Consider the following 18,134-nt stretch of genomic DNA (forward strand, 5'->3'; position numbering starts at 1 on the left):
TATATATATATATATATATGTGTGTGTGTGTGTGTGTGTGTGTGTGTAGCGATTGGGTGGTATTCAGAAGATGTGACTTTATGCATCAGAGAACCATCAACAAAAAAAATAATCTATTCGGGAATAAGATTGGTATACCTGAGAGAAAAAGGAAAACTTTTTGTTTGTGGATTACACGTCCTCCAAGGATCTACAAACCCATTCTGAGACATGAAGTCAGAGATTGATTTGGACATAGAGGACTGAGTAAAGACACGAGGTGAGGAACGGTCTAGTGTCGGGTTCATTACACAGTTTAAGCGAGAATTAAACAATGGATGTCAAGAAAAGGAAGAGTGTTAAATAGATTGTTTGTAAAATCAGGGTTGTCAAAATTTGGAACATAAATATTGACCAACAAAACAGGAGTATGAAATAGTCTACCAGCAATTATAAGAAATCTACCATTTTTATCCTCAATTGTTTTGGAAACTGTAAAATCAACCTTCTTACTAATTAAAATAGCTACTCCCCTGGCTTTAGAGTTAAAGGTTGAATGAAAGGTCTCCCCAACCCTGAAAACCTGAGCTTGCAATGATGTGTATCCTGCAGATGTGTTTCTTGTAAAAATACTATGTCTGGATTTAGACGCTTCAAGTGTGAAAATATTTTAGAACGCTTCACCAGGTTGTTAAGGCCTTTGACGTTCCAACTTAAAAATATAACTGAGGAAGAAGTTGATGAGGCTTGTATATCACGGGACATGTGATCAGTCATTTATAGCAGAAGTAAGTAGGCACCCCCCTCCCAAAGGAAACAAAAACATAAGAAAAACAAAACAAAAAAAACAAAACAAAGAGATGGTCATATTGTTCACCTTAATAAGCTAAAGCTTCCTGCTCCCGACAGGATTTTAACACAGTCAGTGTAGTAGTGTAGCCTCGCTACAATGGGACTGGGCCGCTCACCTGTCTTATGCTTGGGCCCAGAGAACGGTGAGCTCGGTCTATCAGCGGCTCCATTGCAAGGTCAAAGGCCTCATTAAGCAACTGTGAAATAGCAGTCGTGTACGCTGACAATAGGTTTAGTTAGATGTTCCTCTTTTCTCTGGAGGCTGACAATGTCATTAGTACAGGTGGACAGGGATCGTTCCATCTCGGCAACCAATACCTTTAGCCCAGTGAAACTCTCCAGCATCACAGACAGACGAAGGAGAGCAGCTTTTTGAAGGAGAGCAGCTTGGACTTAATGGAAGAAAAGCTTTCACCAAGGATGGCTTGAAACTCCACTTTAGGTGTAGCAGCAAAGTCCTCGCGGAGAGCCGAAAACAGCTCCGCTTTGAGAGTGCCGACATTGCTACTGGTGGCGGCCTGGGCTGCAGTCCCCAACTCAGGACGGGTCAAGGGCTTGTCAGGAGAAGCAGGCCACATCGAATTCCCTCCTTTAGTCTGCTTTGGTGGCATTTTAGTTAACAAAATGAAAAAGTGTACTATTTTTAAACGAGTTAGATATTGCTTGGGGTCGAGTCAGAGAAAAAGTGCCCAATAATTATTAAAAAAAGGTTGACCCTTGTTGGGATTTAAATATATATTTTTAGTGCTTATTTGCTGATTATATTGTTTTATATATAAGAAAGTGCTATCACAAAGTGCTTCACAAAAAAGCTAAAACATAAAAACAGAAATCAACCAAAAGCAAGTTTAAAAAGATGGGTTTTAAGCTGAAACCACTGAGTCCACAGATCGCAGGCTTGAAGGAAGGGAGTGTTGCACACACTGACTGCTACAAAACACTTTATCGCCTTTCGTTTTCAGCCTCGTGTGTTGGACGACCAGGAAGCCCTGATCACATGACCTCAGGGACCTGCTGGGGATGTACTGATGTAAAAGATCTCTAATATAGGTTGTCAAAGGAGCTTGCAAAGAAAAGCGTCTGGACTTCTTTAAGTTACTTGAAGACGTTTCACCTCTCATCCGAGAAGCTTTTTCAGTTCTAAGGTCAAATGGTGGAGAGTCCCAGATATAAACCTAGTGGGAGTTTCCCCCCACAGAGGGACAAAAGGACCCCCTGATGATCCTCTAATCGCCTGAGCCAAGGTGTGAAACTGGGTGTGGGTCCCACCTGTCTACTGTCTGTGGTTAAAACTAGGCTTAGATGTAAAGTTCATCCTGTCTTAACAATGACAGTTGGGACCAGGCCCAGTAAAGACAGTTTAGTGCATCTGATCTGATTACTGTTACGTACAGCACAAGTGCCAAGCCGCACATGTGTATTTGTTTGGGAAGCAGCTAGCCGCCGTGCCGCCCGGGTAATGGAGGAAATGAGTGTGCCGACTAGAGAAAAATCTACCGAGAGCGTGAGTGAAGGTTACCGAAGAGAAAACCGATGATGGTTCCAATGCCGGAGAGATTGTCGAACGAAGAGCCACAGAAATTCCGTAGTGTGAAGGTATTTCAGCTATTTGAAGTCTGACAAAAACAGAGTAGCGTGCACTGTAAATTGTGCCGAAAGCAAGTCTGGAAATACAATAACCCGGTGCATGCTCAATCTCTGACTGGAAGCGCTAATTTGTCATTCGGCTTTTGTCAGACTAAAGTAACTGTTAAACTGTTTGAAAAGCTCAGCTATACAACAAGGAGAGATTGAGAATTTCCTTTTAGTTCTCAGTTTATTTGACATTGACAAAAGTTTGTCAATTTTGTCTGTTCTTCTGTAAAATTTATTTTTAGAATTAATATTTTGTTTCTAAGTGGAATTGACAATTTAGTAGTTTGTTTTGTTTGTTCTGTTTTGAAACTTAAACGCTTTAGCGGCTGCCTTTTGTGTAGTTTGCAATATTTACCTTTATTTATCTGAAAAAGTCTCATGTTCCTTAAGTACATCTACCCTGTTGAATTTATTATGAGAAATAAATATTTAAATCAAAACAAGCTGCTGATTATTTCACATTTTACTTGTGAACAATGGCACATTTAAGTCTTACAAATATCGTGATATATATCGTTATCACCAGAAATGAAAAAAACATATCGTGATATGAAAAAATCTTATATCGCCCAGCTCTATTGTGAATTCTTACCAGGGACGAGCGAGTCACTGCAGCAGTTGTACAGCATCCCGAAGCTGAAAGGCCGACCAGTAGATGGTGATCCTGCACAGCTGTGGATCCACTGGAAAGCAAACAGCTACAGGTCCAGGCATTCAAAGCTCTTCATTGTTCCATAGCTACAGCAAAACTTAATTTGAAATGGGTCTAAACTAAAGTCAGGTCGTAACTGTCAGATACTGTTTTGAGATTGTTTCTTTTTTGCAGTAATTTGTATCTTGTACAGTAAAGACCAGAATAATGCAGAGAAAACCCAACAATCAGACAACCTGGTGTATAAACAGTGAGTGAAAAGTTGACTGAAGAAGAAACACTCAAAGCATCACTAGCAGGTTAAGTCTATAGTAACTAAGTAACTAAGGAAGGATTCAGGGTCACCTGATCCAGCCCAGTCTATAGGCTTAATCAAAAAGGAAAGTTTTAAGCCTAATCTTAAAAGTAGAGATAGTGTCAGTCTTCTGAATCCAAACTGGGGAAAAAATTTGGCCTAAAAATCCACTTTAACAATCAGATTAAATAAAGCCTCTTTATAGAACAAGCATAAATATATAACGTACATTTCTTTACAACACTGAAGTCAATGTGAACATAATACACAGAACAATATTACAATAGTTCATGAAATGTAAGAAAAGGAAATTGCGAGTCACTCTTTCCTTGATCACACTCACTGTTATTCAGTGTGAGCTACAGCAAAACACGACCTATCAGAGTGTGTGAAGAAATGTGCTCCAACCACACAGGCGTTCTGTATCAACGTGAGTCCCGATGGCTGTCATGTGAGAAGTTGCTGGCCAGGATCTTTGAACTGCAAGATGAGATCCATCTTTTTGAAGGAAGGGGGCAGTGATTTTGCCAACAAATTTAACTGTAACAACTTTGTCATGAAACTGGCATACATCAGTGACATGTTCCTGAAACTCAATGAACTGAAGTTGCAGATGCATGTACAATTTCACACCTACAAATCTGTCTGTGTAAGGTGTCACATGTGTTAAAAATGTTATCTTAACAAAAAACAAATGAAACCAGAAACATGGGCAACTGAATTAGAATATGTAATTTTTTTTGACTAGCCCGATCGAGCCAGAGGTTGATTAGTACTCGTCAAGTTTTTGGTTTGAGGCACTGTTCAGATGCTGACATCTCTGTGATGGCTGTTTTGTGCAGAAAAAAAAGAATAATGACTCTTTTGTTCCAGTCCATGTAACAGTTATGTATATTGTTTCAGCAAGCTGAAGAACAGCTGTCAATGCAGGACTCAATATCTGCACATTTACAACGGACACTTTGCATATTAATGATCAAGGAACTGACCTCACAGCCCATTGTTCCCTCAGTGGGCTGGTTTCAGTCATTATGCAAATGTACTGTTTATAAGATTGGGGAAACCTGCAGTCAGCTGAGACTGAAGAAGTCCCTTGGATGACTGATGAAACATTTCTCCCACTGAAAACGCTACGTCCAGATGAACAGAATCAACCTTTTGGGATCTGCCCATTTACTTTCTATAATAGCACGGACAGACTCATTCAAAAAATCCCTTTTCTGAGACCTTTATACTGTTCATACACAATCCAATTCAAAACACATGAGTGAACGGGACAAGAAGGAGATCGACTCGCAGTGTGGAAATAATCTGAAAATCACAAACAAAACTAGAGGGAAGCTTCTAATGTGTTTCAGTAACAAAACCTCTACAAGAGGTACAATCCCACAGGATTATTCCACACACTAAACACCCACCCACAGGGGTAACTGGTATCACTGCAACCAAATTTTACTACACCATGCACACCAGTATATACCTGTTTGAGACCCAGCTCCTAGAGAGTGTTAAGCCTCCACTCAGGATTTACACTTTGGCCAATTAACATAAAAAAAAAAAAACAATACCATGAAATTTGATATGGACCCAAATAAAGTCTAGAATGGACAGGTTATTTTGACTTTGTTCCTCCATGCATACTTTTAATTATTTAGACATTCTCACAGCAATTATGCATCTTTGAATGTGAACTGAGTTACTGTTACTATTATTATTTACCGGTGTTTGTAACTGTATTTGTAGGAATAAATTGCAGATTGTCTGAACCTTAGAGTGATTGTAAAATGAATGGGTTAAAACTGGAGGATGAGCTGTTGTGAGGCTCTTTACAGTTCAGTATGTGGCAGAGAGTAAAACTTTAAAAAAGCTTTATTTAACCAGGAAGTGAACTCTTGAAGCTTCTCTATACAGTGTCCTGGGCTGATCCACGCAATCAGCCCAGCCAGATTGCGTGGCTGCTTTTAGTGGAGAGAGCAGCCAGAGACCCTAGAGGAAACCCCACAGGGAGAACATGCAGACTTTAAACAGAAAGGCTCAGGTTTGAACCCAGGACCCTCTTAGTGTGAGTCCCTGTGCTGCCAAACCAAAGCGTAAACTTGACTTCATATCTTGGACGTTCCAAAAATGATTCAATGTGTGTAAATGAGCTGAAAAAACTTCTATTCATCCATCTTCTTCCACTTGTACAGGGTTGGGTCACAGAGGCAGCAGCCTAAACAGAAAAGCCCAGACCTCCCTCTCCCCTGCCACCTCATCCACCTTGTCCGGGGGAACACCAAGGCGTTCCCATTCCAGCCAAGAGATATAATGTCTTCAGCGTATCCTGGGTCTTCCCCGGGGCCTCCTCCTGGTGGGACATGTCCAGAACACCTTGCCGAGTAGGCGCCCAGGAGGCATCCTTGTCAGATGCCCAAACCACCTCAGCTGGCTCCTTTCGATGTGGAGGAGCAGCTGCTCTACTCTGAGCCCCTCCTGGATGGCCGAACTTCTCACCCTATCTCGAAGGGAGAGGCCAGCCACCCTTTGGAGGAAGCTTGTATCCTCTGCTTGTATCCATGATCTTGTTCTTTGGTCATTACCCACAGCTCGTGGCCATAGGTGAGGGTAGGGACATAGATCGACTGGTAAATTGAGAGCTTCGCTTTTACACTCAGCTCCCTCTTCACCACGACAGACCGGTGCAGCGTCCGCATCGCTTCAGCCACAGCATCAGTCTGCCTGTCAATCTCCTGCTCCCTTCTCCTGTCACTCATGAACAAGACCCTGGGATACTTTTTTTTCTCTTCGCCTGTCTCGTTTGGCTCTTTTGCCATCAGAATTATTGTCTAAAGGCAAAGAAAGATGCCCAACAGATTTACTTTACCAAATGGACCATCCCGGCCTTGCCGTAATGGTCTATTTGATTCACCTTTGCTTTTATTGTTTATTTTATTTTATTTTCACTTGCTACACATGGGACAGACATGACTGGGGGAAAGAAACGGGAGAAAGAAAGAGGGAAAGAAAAACAGCGGGGAAGAGGAACAGTGATAAAGGGCAAAAAACAAAAACAAACAAAACAAAAGTACATCTATCAAGTACATATATCAATCACCTGTTGAGAAAGAAAAAGAGAAAACAAGCAAAAAAAAAGAGAGCAATATAATAAACGACATCGTCACGATGATCTATGGGAATATGACAGTAAATACTAAATATTAAACATTATTGTGCAGCACGTAAGATCGACAGCACAGTGTGCTTTGAGGTAGGAGCCAAAAAGGGTGTAGTTTGTGTGTGTGAGCACCCGTGTGTACACCTGTGAGCATGGACGCGCTTGTTTTTAAAAGGTTCCTTCATGTAATGATCTGCTAGAGGGTGTGGGGGGGCCACAGCCCGGTCCTCCAGGGCATGAAGCAGGTATGGAGGAGATCAAGACTCCAGACATCCAGAGGCCCCCAGAACACAAGAGACCAAGGAAGACCAACAGAGGGGCAGCCGTGCCACTGTCCCAGAAAGAGCTGAGGAGAGTCCCAGATGAGGGGTCACCCAGCAGCCGCGGAGCAGAAGCCGGGGGGGTTGCAGTGACGTGCCCGTGAGCTCCGCCGGCAGTCAGCTGTGCCAGAGTGACCGAGCCCCAGGCCGAGAGGCCGAAGTGGCCCGAGCGAGCCCCAGGCTCCAGGCCCCGACAAGCAGCCAACAGGAGTGAGCCGGTGTGTACCCGGGCGCCCATCCCTGGACACAAAGAACCACCAACACACCGATGTCTGAGGGCGTCTGCCACTGGCAGGGGGAGTGGTGGGGGGAGATAGGCCTCCAAACCTTGGAGGGCCTGAGATGTCCCCAGAGAGGTGGCGTCTGATACCCAACCTGACATATAGACACAGACATACAGGCACACACAGATACAAACATCCATTCCCACCCTCATGCTCTCATATGCAACTCAACACTCACCCAACGTGGAGACAGACATAGAGAGACGCTGTACACACAATCACACTCCCCCAGCGTACTCTAAGAACCAGGTCTAGGTACCCTTGCCCCTGGAGGGGGAAACTGCACCCAGACCGAGTAACCCACGTCAGTCAGCACAGACACTCCCCCTTCCCCGCTGCACAAGGAAACCATCATCTAAGAACCAGCAGAGCCCGTAACAGGTCATGACCACAACTCCGGGTTGAGCCCCCCAAGGAAGATGCTCCTGGGGAACCCCCGACGCTCTAAGCCTGCCCCTACCCCCACACCAATCACAACAGCGAAGGTGGGACCAAACTACAACCCCCACCCCCACTAGGTGATGGAGCTGATCAAAGGAGCCCAGAGCGATTGATCTGATGTGGTGGTAGAGGCTGTATCAAGACTAATGTAATCTAATAGATAATTTCTATATTGGTTAGAATTAAGATTATTTTTATTTTTCCAGTTCATGAGGACTGTTTTCTTTGCATAGGGCTGTGAAAACCATATGGGCTATATTCTTATCTGTAGTGACATTGAATGTTACATTTCAGACACTTTGATAAGTCTTCACATATCTCGCGCCAAAACTTCAGAACTGGTGGACAGAACCAAAGAGCGTGGATATAATTGTCCGGTGAATTGGTTTGACAGTGTGAGCAGTTGTTAGAGGCCATCTTGAACATCCGATGACCTGTATAGTGCACTCTATGTAATATTTTGTATTGAATTAATTGAAGACTGGGATTTCTAATTAAATTAAAGGTTTTTATCCACACGAAAAGTCAGTATGAGGTCATTTACAGCCCTGGTCTGTCTGTGAGGCTCAGTGAGCCAAAACAGAAAATACAAAACTGCATTCAAAACTTTAAGTAACTGCTTTTTTCACCAGCTTCACCAGCAGTAAATGCCCTTTTGTTTCTTTAACAGCTGGACACCAGATGTTTCCTCCTTTGCCTAAAAATGTGTTCTCACTGTTTCTGACCTGAAGCTACAAGTCTGCAAGTCACACCTCTGCAAGTTTGATTGGCTACACATTATTCAGCTTACAGGAAAAACAGGATGATAAATGACATAATTCCTTTAATTGTCCCACGGCAGTTACTGAGCATGTGCAGTAGTCGCTGTTATCAGTTCAGATGTGCTGTTTGTCTTTTTGTCCCTTATGATCCATCCTAAATGTTTGAAGAATCATAACTTCCTGTTGCACATATTTAGACTTTTTGATCATTTGATTTACGAGAAACATTTTACTTTCAGAATGATAAAATATCTGGCAGCTTAGAGTTTTTCCAGTTTTATTTAAGGGTCGGACCTGCTGCAGAGGAAACAACATGTAACTCAGAGTTTGGACACATGGGGGCAGCAACGCTCCAAGAATGAGTGGAGCTGAGAGGCAGGAGGAGGCAGACAGCCTGCAGAGGAAGAACCAAGAGCACACGTCCATGTAAGAGAGCAAGAGTTTAAAGGTTTAAACTCAAACTAACCCTGAAATCAAAAAGTGTTACTTCAGAGATGAATTTAAAAGATTCCTGTGTTTAAACTGTGACTTCAATCATTTTCTTTGCACTTGGAGGCAGGGTACACTCTGAACAGTCTGTCGCAGGGCTAACACAGAGAGAGACAACCGCTCACATTCACATCTATGGGCAATTCAGAAATACTAATTAACCTAACTTCACTAACTGCATGCGTTTGGACTGTGGAAGTGAGCTGTGGTACATGGAGAACCCACACAAACACGGGGACAACATTCAGCCTCAGAAAGGCCCCAGACAGGTGGTGGAGTGGCTGGTGCTGCTCAGAACCTGCACCAATTAAAAAAAATATGATGAATGTGAAACACATGGACTATGTGGTGGATATTTATGACTTTTATCCTTAAATTTCTCCCTCTGGTGTCAAATATTTGGAATATTTCTTGATATTTCTGATTTAAAATGAAACACTGGTCAGAAACAGTGTTTGTGTTGGACTCGCTGTTGTGAGTATGAGCTGAATTCAGGAGGCTCAGATTGAGTTTGAGGAAAATCAGACGGATAATTAACGATAATCCTGCTGAAATAATCAGTTTCAAACCTTCAGTTTTGCCTCAAGAAACCAAACTTCATATACAAATTCATCCTTTCCTTCGTCTCTTTGCAAAATAATATTCTGAAACATTCTCCCTGCATTTAATAGGCTTTCAAATATTTTTATGCAAAAACAATAAAATGACAGTTACTCACACAGAGCTCAACTCAGATCTTATGAAATGGTTTTTAAAAACCTTAAAGATAAGTTTGAGTGAATTCTGTATCACAGCGTACTCACACAGTATTGAATCGCACCAAAACACATATGGACTGAAACTCTATAATACTTTAATCAACAACAATTTACAGAGACATCAGGCGGTTTTTCATCCTTTGTTCCTTCATCAGTGTCAAATTCAAATATTTTGGAAGAACTCAGAGTCAAAGTGTGTGACTGGGAGTGGAAAGTTTAAATCTGTTAAATTAAAGACTATCATGTTAGATACACACTCAACTGCTCATTAATACAAATGTCTAATCTGCCATGTGATAAAGACACAGTCAGGACGACCTGCTGAAGTTCAAACTGAGCAGAAGAAAGAAGAAATGTGATTTAAATTACTTTGAATGTGGTGTGAGTGTTTTTAGCAGACAGGCTGATTGGATTTTCACACACAAACATCTCTGAGTTTACAAGCAGATGTGTTTCAGCAGCAGACGACCGGACGGTGTCTACAGCTCACAGAGGCCAACGTACGGCTGCAACCACGATGCCTCATTTTGATTCCTGCTGCAACATTCAAACGGTTTTCTTCAAATTTGTTGTAAACATGACAGCATGGATGCATCGTGCTTGTACCAGTGTTTCAGGCGACGATGTAACATTATGGGGGATTTTTTATCACACTTCTCAGTACCAGCTGAGCATTGTTGCCTGAGAGTTGCTGATCGTGTCCCTTCGTGACTACAGTTTGCCATCGTTGATGCTTCCAGCAGGAAAACACACCACAGTTCACATCATCTCAGGCCGGTTTCTTGGTCATGATGCTGATCTCTGCACCCAAACATCCTCCACAGCCAGAGGAACGGGAGATTCAAATCATGGATGCTGGTGTGATGATGTCATGATGATGTCGCATGACCACAATCTGTGAGGAATGTTTGTTGAATCTGAGTGATGAGAATTAAAGCAGCTCTGAAGGCAAAACAGGTCCAACCCAGGGCCTACAAGGTGTACCTAATGAAGTGACCAGAGTCTATTTCACACAACTTCCCATCATCCTCATCACACCGATTAGCGAGTGCTGTAAAAACGATGAAATCTTGTAGATTCACGAAGAAGCAGAACAAGCAGCTGGAACATAAATCAGTCTGTTCCTCAGGAATGTGCTGTGATATTATTCACAATAACATGGAAACTGTTTATTTATCACACCTGTTGATCCTGTTCAGGTTGACTGAACAGTTTCACTGAGACCGACGTGTCTCAGCCTGTGGCCTTCATCGAGGTCTGAAGTCTGCCGAAGAACACAAAGTGAAACGGTGACGTTCTTCTGAGCTCTGCAGACGTTCTGCTGTGCACCGTGGACGTCGGTCAAACCGTGTCTGAAGAAAGAAATGATTAAAAACACAGAAGATATAAATACAGCTGCACAGAAATGATGTGACTGCAGAGCTGGTTTACACAGAGACCACATCGTGATGCAAACTGGTCTCCATTAAACAGTGAAATGATCACAGGGAGGAATAACAAAACTAACCAGTCAAACTAGTGCGTGTTGTTTACAGAGGCTCACTGGTAATGTAAGGGATTAACTCAAATTAACTAACTCAACAAACAGGTTGTAGCTGCAGACGTGGGATCTGTGTATTTACTGAAAAACCTTTTAGATGCTTGAATATTTCAGTTTTCAGATTTCCTGCTGGGCTGGTGGATTTAAGATGATGCTTCAGTGTTTCTGTGCAGCAGGAGGGTGAACGTGGAGCCGCCGTGTGCGACGATCTTTTTCTGTTTCGTCTTCTTGTTTTTTTTAACCAGAGTCTCCTGCTTTCTCTGGACTCGCCTGTTTGTATGAATAAAGCGTGCCAACAGTTTGTGAAACAGTTAAAACTCAGTTCATCTCCACCTACAGTCCAAGGGTGTGTCTTCTCCACCTTTGTGTCTCATTGTAAAGGTCAAATACTTTAAACACACTCACCTCTCAGGGTTTGTCTCTAGAAACCCATCAGCCCGTCTGATGACACTGAACAGTTTTCAGGTCCTGTTTCCATCTGCCAGTCACTGCAGCTAAAGTTTGAAACCTAAACAGTAACTTTGCTCTGCACACAGACAGTTTACCTGCATGCACCCAAAGCCTGCTGAGACCTGATTGGTCAGTAAGACCAGAAACCAGGAAGCTTCTGATACCCTCAGTGTCGTCTGCAGAGTGGACAGAGATGTGGGAGCAGAGGTCTGTGTGTGCTCAGTGTTTGGGGCTGATTGAGGCAACTTCAGGTTTAATCCAGGGTACATCGCCATGGTAACCTATCCTGCAGACCTGCTCTGCTCCAGGCCCGGTTATGTTGTAGTTGGAGATCAATATAAACAAAAGCACTGACCAATCAGGTCCCTGGAAATCCGTTTGTTCTTGCAGGAAGAGATCTCAGACGCGAGCGTGCAGATTTTAAGACTTTTAAGTGTTTTGTTCAGTGTGACTGAAGTCGTCGTCTCTCCCTGATGAGCCTCAGTGTCTTTAATCTTTCTCATGCAAACTACTTTAAGTTCCTCCATCCTTCTGTGAACCGTCACACTGCGAGATAATCCTGAAACGGGGACCCCGAGGCTTCTGGTCGTTGGCTTTATTTAAACTCTCTAAGCAAGCCTGCTCACTGGTTTGAATTCTGACTTTAGTTCTTTATTGTTTAACCCTGTCGGGGTTACAGCTGACTCATCAACGCAGGATAAACAGCTAGAATCAGATCTTCCTGCATCCGAGCCTCTAACAGCAGGTTGACTCATCGAGTTTGATCCACTCTTTTTGTTTTAGACCTTTTACAAAGACTTTAATTCTAAAATCTACTTTCTGTTAATGTTCAAATTTAACCTGAGACTAAAACTAAATGAAGCCTGAATCTAGACCTAGACCGGTGTCCTGGGACCAGTGCATGTTCAGAGGTGACTGACAGAGTCGTGATAGCGACACACAAAACTGGTTTCTTTATTTACAGCCTTTGTCGCTTTAACTGGATTTATTTAAATATCATATATAATACAGCACTCAGTGCTGCTGTGTTACTTTCAGGCTGTATCACATATTTAACATCTTTATAATTCTCTAATATTCACATTTTATGCTCATTGTTAAAATCAGTCACTCAGCCGCAGACCTGTTCATGTTTCTGATTGGTCGGATGCTGCAGGCCCCGCCTCTTTCCTGTGAACGTGCTCATAGCTGGATTGATAAGCCCTGGGTTGACTTATAGGGCTGATAACCTGTCAGGTGACCTCTTGGCCTGATAGCTGAAATAAAGCAATGTGGAAAATAAATCACAGGATTTTTTTTCCTTTGTAATTCAGGCTGCAGGTAAAACTCAAGTTAGAGATGAGGACGGCTTCTTTGCTTTCATGGTTGGGGCAGTTGCCTCAAACTGAACTGAAGTGAATAAGATAGGTGGGCGACAGATAGTTACAGGTAAATGTGCAGATTTAGATATTAGATGGACGAGCGGGATCACAAAGGCAGGAAGGGGAGGAGACACAAAATAAAAAAGGAAAGATGAGAAAACAGAGCCTGAGAGCTGTCAGGACTCTTACACGAGTATTTTCATGCTGCTTCAGCGATACTTTTACATAAGTAAAGTATCCGAATACTCTGTACCTGGTTAAAGAAGTCATGTTGATCACATGACTCACGAGAAAGGTTAAAAACTGCAGACACAAAAAACACCAAAAACACTTAAAGACCTGATTACTTATACAGAGAAGCATCAGCTGATTCATAGCTGAGCTGCTGCAGCAGTAATAACTGCAGTAGTTACAGTACTGTAATAGTTGTAGTACTTCAGTACTTTTGTAGTATTTCAATGAATCAAAGTGAATGAAAGTAAATTCCCATGCTGCTCTCTGATTGGCTAAAAGCAGCATAACCTCCAAATCAAACGAGGTGACCCTGCAGTTCAAATTCCTCATGCACAGATCTGATTGGATAGTTTATGGTCAGGCGGGAGTGTGGAGAGCCAATCAGCAGGGAGCTGATGTTTGTAACCTGTAGAAGGTCAGACTTCATGTTTTCAGCCTGCAGCTGAGATCTGATGTCAAGTCAGGACTCATCTGTGAACAACACACACACACACACACACACACACACACACACACACACACACACACACACACACACACACACACAGAAAGTAACAAATGAACTTGCAGGTCTCTGAATGAGTTTCAGAAACAATAAAAATCTGAGTTTTAATTTGAAATCATTTCTGCATGTTTGCACCTTTTGTATGTATCCTATCCTAAAGGAGGGAATGAAGGAAGCACTGAGATACTTGAGCTGGTTTGGAACCTGTTTGACCCTGAACAACATCTGTAAAAATGCAGAGTGAGTGAGAGTGCTCAACCAATCAGCATCATTATCATTAAGTCAAGTCAAAGTTTGTTTATATGGCACATTTAAAAGACTAGTGTACATCAAAGTGCTTCACAATAAAACTGCAATGCAGACAGAACAAAGAAGAAATAATACAATTATACCTAAAATTGCATTTACATGGTGCAGTGCAGGCTGAATGAAAGTGAAACTAATTTGTTTCAAAAGTTAACTTAAACAAGTGTGTTTTTAAACGAGATTTGAACGATTGAACTGATTCTGAAGTACTGATTTCGACTGGGAGATCATTCCAGAGTCTAGAGGAAATGATGGTAAATGCAAGGTCACCTCAGGTTTTTAAACGAGACCTTGGCTGCATTAGGAGCAGCATTAGGCGTGCTGCCGCATTTTGGACTGATTGCAGGTGCTGAAGGAGGGAGAGTTGCAATAGTCCAATCTAGAAGTGATGAAGGGATGGATACGTTTTTGGAGTTCTTCATGTGGTAAATAGGGCTCAGCTTTGGAAATTTGGCGTAATTGATAAAAGCTGTTTCTTTTTAGCACAGTGGATACCTGCTTGTTTAATTTAAGAGAACTATCCATGAGCTCTCCGAGGTTTCTGGCAGAATGAGAAAGGTGGCGAAAGACCCCATTGTGTCAGTTAGCTGGCCCAGGGGAACGTGGCTATCAAAAACAATCATTTCTGTTTTGCTTTCATTTAAGATAAGCGAGTTCTGGGATAGCCGGTCTTTAACCTCCCGCAGACAGTCGAACAAAGGCGAGAGCGGGGACGGGGCATCCAAATTTAGAGGAAAGTAAATTTGGATATCATCTGCATAGTAGTGATAGGAGATGTTATGTTTTTTTAAACATGAGTCCCAAGGGCAGCATGTACAGGGAGAACAGCGTGGGGCTTAATACAGACCCCTGAGGCACAACACAGCTAACAGGGGCAGAAGAGGAAGAGTTTTTCCCCATGGTGACAGAGAAGGATCTGTCTGATAGATACGATTTAAACCATGAAAGAACCTTTAAGGCCAACTACATGTTCTAGCGTATTGAAAGCAGAAGTTAGATCTATTTTTTTTTTTTTTTTTTGCCTGTCCCATTTGGTTCTTTAGCCGTCAGAATTGTTGTCTGAAGACCAACAAGGATACCCAATGGATTTATTTTGCCAAATGGATCATCATGGCATTGCCGTATTGGTCCATTTGATCAACCTTTGTTTTTATTATTTATTTTATTTTATTTTCAGTTGTTACAGACGGGACAGACATGAGTGAAGGATAGGAAAGGGAGAAAGAAAGAGGAAGGAAAAGAAAAACAGAAGGGGAGAGGGACAGTGAGAAAGGGGGGGAAAAAAAAAATATCTCCGGGATCACCTGTTGAGAGAAAAAGAGTAGAAAACAAGCAAAAAAACAAAACAAAACAAAGCAACATACTATACACAACACCATCGCATTAATCTAGCTAAGTGTAAACAGCAGCAAATACCAAATATTGAACGTTGTTGTGCAGCACGCAGGACAGACAGCGCACAATGTGCTTTGAAGTAGCAGCCAAGAAAGGTGTGATTCAAGTCTACGAACAGCGAACACCTGTGTGCACACCTGTGTGGATCGGCGCGCTTGTATTCAAATGGTTTCCCCATGTAATGGTCTGCAAGAGGATGTAGAGAGCCCAGGGCATGAAGCAGGCATGGGGGAGATCCAGGCCCCAGACATCCAGAGGCCCCAGAGTGCAAGAGCCCAAGGAGGACCACCGGAGGGGCATCCGTGCCACCTTCATGGGAAGGGCTGAGGATCCCCAGACGAGGGGTCACCCAGTAGCCACCAGGCAGAAACTAGAGGGGGCTGCACCGGCGTGCCCGCCGGCTCCGCCGGCAGCCAGCTGTGCCAGAGTGAACCGAGCCGCAGGCACAGAGGCCGGAGGCCCGAGGGCCCTCCGCGCCCCGGAAGAGGCCTGACCGAGCAGCAGGCGCCAGGCCCCGCCAAGTAGCCACCGGGAGTGAGCTGGCACATGACCTGAGCGCCCAGCCCCAGACACCAAGAACCAACAATGCACCGACCCCTGAGGGCATCAGTCACCGGCAGGGAGTGTGGTGAGGGGAGATAGGCCTCCACACTTGGAGGGCCTGGGAGTTCCCAGAGAGGTGGAGTCTAAGACCCGACCTGACATATAGACACAGACAAACAGGCACACACAGACACAGACATGCATTCCCACCCTCATGCACACATATACAAACACTCAGCACTCACCCAACGTAGGAATAAACGTAAATGGACATGTACACACAATCACACTCCCCAAACATACTCTATACCCCGGGTCCAGGTATCCTCGCCCCCAGAGGGGGAAACGGCACCCAGACCCAAGAGATGTTACCCTTCCCTCCGGGGTGGAGGCAAGCAGACCGCCCCAGGCTCCGCAGCAGCAGGGAGGCCAATCGGACAGCCAGCATCTCTTCCCAGCCCCCCCGCCCCGATGGCTAGCAGAGAACGGGGGTGTGTTAAGACCCCATACCCTCCTCCTCCCGCTCAAGTGTAGTGTTGCTGCGTGTTGCTCTAAAGTGTATTTAAAACAAGGGAGAGCATGGTGCTGCTGCCAGAGAGCAGCAGGTGTTAGCACGGCCCCTCCCGAGAACCCTCAATGTCTACATGGATTTAAAATTGAGAGGTGGGCACCGGCGCCAGAGGTAGGTTTGAATACACAGACCGTCTACTGGACGCCGTTAGCGTGCCCACCCTCAAGGCCCTATATATATATATATATATGTGTGTGTGTGTTATGAGAGTGTAAGTAATGTGGATGTCTAAGTTGTGAGATAAAATTGAGGCACAGGTGGCCAGAAGAGGACAGAGGGGGGGGGGAATGTCTCCCCTGCACCCTGGTGACACACCCGCACCCCAAAGCCCTACCTGTGTGGGTGGGTGTGGTGGAGCGGGAAGAGGGAGGCAGCCGGGGATGGGGAGGAAAAGAAGGGAGGGGAGGGTGTCCCTCCCTAGGGCCAGCTCCCCCGCTGACCCCAATAGGCACCCCCGTCCTCTGGTATCCACCAAGGCAAGGGAGCCCAGGCCCATCCAGACCGGGGCCTACGGCAGCAGCACCGCCAAGCCCCACAGGACCCGGGGCAGCCCACCCTACCCCACCACAGAGGAAACTGTACCCACCCCAACATTCAATCATCTCCCAGACTACACAAGACACAGACACCCAGGTTAAGTTTATTCTCCACCTCTCCTATGTCTCTCCCCCACCTGCAGAGTGGACTCCTGCAAAGATGGAACAACCTCCCTGCCAGTTGAAGAGCCCCCCGGTTAGGCCGATGCACAAGAGGCCCCCTGCGCCAGGGCTGAGCCCCCGTGCACCCACCCGCCCACAACCTCAGCGACACACCGACGAGGACCGAAGCCCCCAAGGCCCAGCCAGAGCCCCAGCACGGAGGCGAAGCACCCCCGAACCCCAAACCCCCACGCCCGCCCCGAATCCACTCAGGGGCAGCCAGGCCACCAGGCCAGTAACCTACGTCCGCCAGCACAGACCATCCTCCAGCCCCGCTGCACGCGGCCACGAGGGGAACAACCTCTGAGAGCGACCAGAGCCACTAACCAGGTTATGAACACAACCCCCGGGTTAAGCCCTCCAGGGATAACGTCTCTAGGGGTCCTCCAGGTGCCGTAAGCCCATCCCAACCTCCACATCAACCACAATAGCCAAGGCGGGACCAAACCACGACCCCCCAACCCCGCTAGGTGATGGAGCCGATCAAAGGAGCCCAGAGGGATTGATCTAATGTGGTGGCAGAGGCTATATCGAGACTAATGTGATCTATTAGATAGTTTCTATATTGGCTAGAATTAAGATTATTTTTATTTTTCCAGTTCATGAGGACCATTTTCTTGGCGATGCATAGGGCAGTAAAAACCATGTGGACTGTATTAGTTTCTGTAGTGACATCATCCAAATTTCCCAACAAGCATACTAAAGGGGAGGTTGGAATTTTACATTTCAGACACTTTGATAAGTCTTCACATATCTCGTGCCAAAACTTCTGCACTGGTGGACAGAACCAAAGAGCGTGGATGTAATTGTCTGGTGTATTGCCTTGACAGTGTGAGCAGTTGTTGGCGGATGTAAAGCCCATCTTGAACATTCGATGACCTGTATAGTGCACTCTATGCAGTATTTTGTAT

Source organism: Neolamprologus brichardi, chromosome 18 (assembly GCF_056152115.1).
Source record: "Neolamprologus brichardi isolate AB-2024 chromosome 18, ASM5615211v1, whole genome shotgun sequence".
Taxonomy (NCBI): Eukaryota; Metazoa; Chordata; class Actinopteri; order Cichliformes; family Cichlidae; genus Neolamprologus; species Neolamprologus brichardi.